Source organism: Pseudophryne corroboree, chromosome 1 (genome assembly GCF_028390025.1).
Source record: "Pseudophryne corroboree isolate aPseCor3 chromosome 1, aPseCor3.hap2, whole genome shotgun sequence".
NCBI classification, from domain to species: Eukaryota; Metazoa; Chordata; class Amphibia; order Anura; family Myobatrachidae; genus Pseudophryne; species Pseudophryne corroboree.
The window spans coordinates 431550303-431557024 of record NC_086444.1 but is presented as its reverse complement, the minus strand read 5'-3'; positions in this window follow the sequence as shown (position 1 = coordinate 431557024).

Sequence of the window (6722 nt, the reverse complement as noted above, 5' to 3'; positions counted from 1 at the left end):
GTGAAAGGGACACGGTGCACTAATTTGGGTTCCCCGTCACTTTACGGAGAAAACGACACCAAAAACAGTAAAAAAAAAACTCCTTTAAAAGCCATAGGGGGATATTCAATTTTTCGCAAATTCGCGGCAATTTTTCGCCCGAAATTTTTTCGCTGCAATCGGCCGAAAATTGCCGCGAAAACACTCCATTTTTCGACCTATTCAATTCCGACCGGGTTTCACGTGAAAATTCTTGCAGTGAAAAGTGCAGGTGAAAATGGGGAAATCAGCCTGTACCCCAAAAAATGCTAAACTAACATAGGAAAACAGAAAACAGAAGAGAAGTGTGTTAGAGATCATTAGAGAGTTTTTGGGGACTTAAATTGTGTGAAATGGCGGTTATATGCATTTTTTTTTAAATGCAAAAAAATGATAGAAAGCAAGTTTTTTTGAGCAAAATAAATGCTCTCATTAAAGCAAGTTTTTTTGAGCAAAATAAATGCTCTCATTAAATTTGGGGTACATGAAAATGGGTATAAGTATATATTTGGGTCATTTTAGGGTACTTTAAAAAAAAGTGGAAACAGACCGATTACTCCCATCTGCAAGCCTAAAAAACACCTGTCCCACTCATAAAGCACCCCAATATACCTGTCCCATACCTTGAACCCCAATTTCCATCACTTTTTACTTTTTCACCCCAAAAATGACATGTCATTATTGGCCAATTAAAAATAATTAAAAACTTCAACGTGCCTAATTAGTCATAAAGGGGGGTGTCCCAGGAGTTCTGTACCATATCCAAACATTTTTACCTTAAAATAGTGACTTTTCCCAACTTTTCACCTGCTTCAGAGAAGGTGAAGTGAAATTAGTGAAAACATGATCACCGATAAATTTTCCAGGATAATTGAATAGGCTGTAATTGCATTTCACGTGAAAAGTCCGGTTTTTCACCCGAAAACCGGACTTTTCACGTGAAAAGTCCGTTATCACTGCTAATTGAATATGGCCCATAAAGTATTTGACACGTGCACATTAAACCAAGTAGGCATATTTGCAGTTAGATTATGATGTGTGAAACAGACAGTTGCCAGGTTTTAGTACTCTGTGATAGTGTAGGACTTGCAAGAAGGTGGGGTATCTTGGCGAGCGGTTTGCAGGCTTCTGTGCATAGGCCAAATCACTAACTAAACCCCCATCATTAATTTATTGATGTGTTGAGGATAACTGAGCTTGCTATGGTGAGTGCTGAGTTTTCTGATTGTGTGTGTGTATATATATATATATATATATATATATATATATATATATATATATATATATATAATAATTTTATATTATTATTTTAAATAAAATAATTTAAAATAATTTTATCTAGGGGGTGTTTTGAATCTCCCCTTTCGTGTCCATAGGCTCCCATTATAAAATAACTACCAACCCCGCATTGGCAATAGTCCCCCCTATCTCCCCCCCCCCCCCATACCCCTTCAGTAGCAATAAAAAAATCAAAAAAATCCATGCTTTATAAGCCACTCCACGTTCTAAAAAAAAGCCTCTTTTTTGCAATGTGAACAATGTATGCGGTATGTACATTGGAAAGTCCTGCATATATATCGTTTTGGCCCAGAAAATGTCTGCCATCGGTATGTGCAGAAATGACTCCATTTAGGTGCTCAGTTGAATCCACTTAGATGATGCAGCGGCTTGAAAAAGAGCTGCTTAATAAATTTACCCCCTGGTGTGAAGCACTGCGCAGATTCCTGTGCCTTTTGAAGAGCTTTATCTCAGTAATTAGTAATACACATGCGTTGTTTTTACCACTTCAGAGTACAATTCCTTTAATACAAGGTGAGTTATATTTACATGATATATTACAGGTTACAATGTGAATTGGACACATCTCTTCCACTAAAATGTGAAATACTTGACAACATGTGTTAACCCTCAGTCAGGCGCAGCTGGCCTGACAGGCGCCGCAAAGCTGTTCTCGCTCCTCTCTGTGCCCCAAGGGGATGTGGAGGCCTGTGCCTCCTAGTACCTTCCTATCTCCAGGTGCTGTTCGAAATCCCCCTAGTCAGTTTTCCCGCCGCCTGCGTGGAGTGCAGTAGTGACCCTCCTGGCCTCTCAGGCACACTGCGCCCAAACTCCCCTGACTTTTGAAGGTTTGTTTTTCCTTTTCTCTATCGTCCTAGTGGATGCTGGGGTTCCTGAAAGGACCATGGGGAATAGCGGCTCCGCAGGAGACAGGGCACAAAAGTAAAGCTTTCCGATCAGGTGGTGTGCACTGGCTCCTCCCCCTATGACCCTCCTCCAAGCCAGTTAGATTTTTGTGCCCGGCCGAGAAGGGTGCAATCTAGGTGGCTCTCCTAAAGAGCTGCTTAGAAAAGTTTAGCTTAGGTTTTTTATTTTACAGTGAGTCCTGCTGGCAACAGGATCACTGCAACGAGGGACTTAGGGGAGAAGAAGTGAACTCACCTGCGTGCAGGATGGATTGGCTTCTTGGCTACTGGACATCAGCTCCAGAGGGACGATGACAGGTACAGCCTGGATGGTCACCGGAGCCTTGCCGCCGGCCCCCTTGCAGATGCTGAAGTAAGAAGAGGTCCAGAATCGGCGGCAGAAGACTCCTCAGTCTACTAAAGGTAGCGCACAGCACTGCAGCTGTGCGCCATTTTCCTCTCAGCACACTTCACACGGCAGTCACTGAGGGTGCAGGGCGCTGGGAGGGGGGCGCCCTGGGAGGCAAATGAATACCTATTTTGGCTAAAAATACCTCACATATAGCCTCCGGAGGCTATATGGAGATATTTAACCCCTGCCAGAATCCGTTAAGAGCGGGAGACGAGGCCGCCGAAAAAGGGGCGGGGCCTATCTCCTCAGCACACAGCGCCATTTTCCCTCACAGAAAGGCTGGAGGGAAGGCTCCCAGGCTCTCCCCTGCACTGCACTACAGAAACAGGGTTAAAACAGAGAGGGGGGGGCACTAATTTGGCGTTAGAAATATATAAAAAAGATGCTATAAGGGAAAACACTTATATAAGGTTGTCCCTATATAATTATAGCGTTTTTGGTGTGTGCTGGCAAACTCTCCCTCTGTCTCTCCAAAGGGCTAGTGGGTCCTGTCCTCTATCAGAGCATTCCCTGTGTGTGTGCTGTGTGTCGGTACGTGTGTGTCGACATGTAGGAGGACGATGTTGGTGAGGAGGCGGAGCAATTGCCTGTAATGGTGATGTCACTCTCTAGGGAGTCGACACCGGAATGGATGGCTTATTTAGGGAATTACGTGATAATGTCAACACGCTGCAAGGTCGGTTGACGACATGAGACGGCCGACAAACAATTAGTACCGGTCCAGACGTCTCAAAAACACCGTCAGGGGTTTTAAAACGCCCGTTTACTTTAGTCGGTCGACACAGACACAGACAGGGACACTGAATCCAGTGTCGACGGTGAATAAACAAACGTATTCCTTATTAGGGCCACACGTTAAAGGCAATGAAGGAGGTGTTACATATTTCTGATACTACAAGTACCACAAAAGAGGGTATTATGTGGGATGTGAAAAAACTACCATAGTTTTTCCTGAATCAGATAAATTAAATAAAGTGTGTGATGATGCGTGGGTTCCCCCCGATAGAAAATTATGGGCGGTATACCCTTTCCCGCCAGAAAACACCCCTTAGGGTGGATAAGGCGCTCACACGCTTATCAAAACAAGTGGCGGTACCGTCTATAGATAGGGCCGTCCTCAAGGACCAGCTGACAGGAGGCTGGAAAATATCATAAAAAGTATATACACACATACTGGTGTTATACTGCGACCAGCGATCGCCTCAGCCTGGATGTGCAGAGCTGGGGTGGCTTGGTCGGATTTCCTGACTAAAAATATTGATACCCTTGACAGGGACAGTATTTTATTGACTATAGAGCATTTAAAGGATGCATTTCTATATATGCGAGATGCACAGAGGGATATTTGCACTCTGGCATCAAGAGTAAATGCGATGTCCATAACTGCCAGAAGATGTTATGGACACGACAGTGGTCAGGTGATGCAGATTCCAAACGGCACAAAGGTGTATTGCCGTATAAAGGAAGAGGAGTTATTTGGGGTCGGTCCATCGGACCTGGTGGCCACGGCAACTGCTGGAAAATCCACAATTTTTACCCTAAGTCACATCTCTGCAGAAAAAGACACCGTCTTTTCAGCCTCAGTCCTTTCGTCCCTATAAGATCATATCTGCCCAGGGATAGAGGAAAGGGAAGAAGACTGCAGCAGGCAGCCCATTCCCAGGAACAGAAGCGTTCCACCGCTTCTGACAACTTCTCAGCATGGCGCTGAGACCGTACAGGACCCCTGGATCCTACAAGTAGTATCCCAGGGGTACAGATTGGAATGTCGAGACGTTTCCCCTTCGCAGGCTCCTGAAGTCTGCTTTACCAAGGTCTCCCTCCGACAAGGAGGCAGTATGGGAAAAAAATTCACAAGCTGTATTCCCAGCAGGTGATAATTAAATTACCCCTCCTACTACAAGAAAAGGGGTATTATTCCACACTATATTGTGGTACTGAAGCCAGAAGGCTAGGTGAGACTTATTCTAAAAATTTTTTTTTGAACACTTACAAAGGTTCAAATCAAGATGGAGTCACTCAGAGCAGTGATAACGAACCAGGAAGAAGGGGACTATATAGTGTCCCGGGACATCAGGGATGCTTACCTCTATGTCCCAAATTTGCCCTTCTCACTAAGGGTACCTCAGGTTCGTGGTGCAGAACTGTCACTATCAGTTTCAGACGCTGCCGTTTGGATTGTCCACGGCACCCCGGGTCTTTACCAAGGTAATGGCCGAAATGATGATTCTTCTTCGAAGAAAAGGCGTCTTAATTATCCCTTACTTGGACGATCTCCTGAGAAGGGCATAGTCCAGGGAACAGTTGGAGGTCGGAGTAGCACTATCTCGGATACTGCTACAACAGCACGGGTGGATTCTAAATATTCCAAAATCGCAGCTGATCCCGACGACACGTCTGCTGTGCCTAGGGATGATTCTGGACACAGTCCAGAAAAAGGTGTTTCTCCCGGAAGAGAAAGCCAGGGAGTTATCCGAGCTAGTCAGGAACCTCCTAAAAACAGTGCATCATTGCACAAGGGTCCTGGTAAAAATGGTGGCTTCCTACGAAGCAATTCCATTCGGCAGATTTCACGCAAGAACTTTTCAGTGGGATCTGCTGGACAAATGGTCCGGATCGCATCTTCAGATGCATCAGCGGATAACCCTATATCCAAGGACAAGGGTGTCTCTCCTGTGGTGGTTATAGAGTGCTCATCTTCTAGAGGGCCGCAGATTCGGCATTCAGGATTGGATGCTGGTGACCACGGAGCCCAGCCCGAGAGGCTGGGGAGCAGTCACACAAGGAAAAAATTTCCAGGGAGTGTGATCAAGTCTGGAGACTTTTCTCCACATAAATATACTGGAGCTAAGGGTAAATTTATAATGATCTAAGCTTAGCAAGACCTCTGCTTCAAGGTCAGCCGGTATTGATCCAGTGGGAAAACATCACGGCAGTCGCCCACGTAAACAGACAGGGCGACACAAGAAGCAGGAGGGCAATAGCAAAAACTGCAAGGACTTTTCGCTGGGCGGAAAATCATGTGATAGCACTGTCAGCAGTGTTTCATTCCGGGAATGGAAACTGGGAAGCAGACTTCCTCAGCAGGCACGACCTCCACCCGGGAGAGTGGAAACTTCATCGGGAAGTTTTTTCCACATGATTGTAAACCGTTGGGAAATACCAAAGGTGGACATGATGGCGTCCCGTCTGAACAAAAAACGGGACAGGTATTGCGCCAGGTCAAGAGACCCTCAGGCAATAGCTGTGGACGTTCTGGTAACACCGTGGGTGTACCAGTCGGTGTATGTGTTCCCTCCTCTGCTTCTCATACCTAAGGTGCTGAGAATTATAAGACGTAGAGGAGTAAGAACTATACTCATGGCTCCGGATTGGCCAAGAAGGACTTGGTACCCGGAACTTCAAGAGATGCTTACAGAGGTCTTATGGCCTCTGCCGCTAAGAAGGGACTTGCTTCAGCAAGTACCATGTCTGTTCCAAGACTTACCGCAGCTGCGTTTGTCGGCATGGCGGTGGAAAGCCGGATCCTAAGGGAAAAAGGCATTCCGGAAGAGGTCATTCCTACCCTGGTCAAAGCCAGAAAGGAGGTGACCGCACAACATTATCACCACATGTGGCGAAAATATGTTGCGTGGTGTGAGGCCAGGAAGGCCCCACAAAGAAATTTCAACTCGGTCGTTTCCTGCATTTCCTGCAAACAGGAGTGTCTATGGGCCTCAAATTGGGGTCCATTAAGGTTCAAATTTCGGCCCTGTCGATTTTCTTCCAGAAAGAATTGGCTTCAGTTCCTGAAGTCCAGAAGTTTGTCAAGGGAGTATTGCATATACAACCCCCTTTTGTGCCTCCAGTGGCACTGTGGGATCTCAACGTAGTTCTGGGATTCCTCAAATCACATTGGTTTAAAACCAGTCAAATCTGTGGATTTGAAGCATCTCACATGAAAAGTGACCATGCTCTTGGCCCTGGCCTGGACCAGGCGAGTGTCAAATTGGTGGTTTTTTCTCAAAAAAGCCCATATCTGTTTGTCCATTCGGACAGGGCAGAGCTGCGGACTCGTCCCCAGTTCTCTCCCTAAGGTGGTGTCAGTGTTTCACCTGAACCAGCTTATT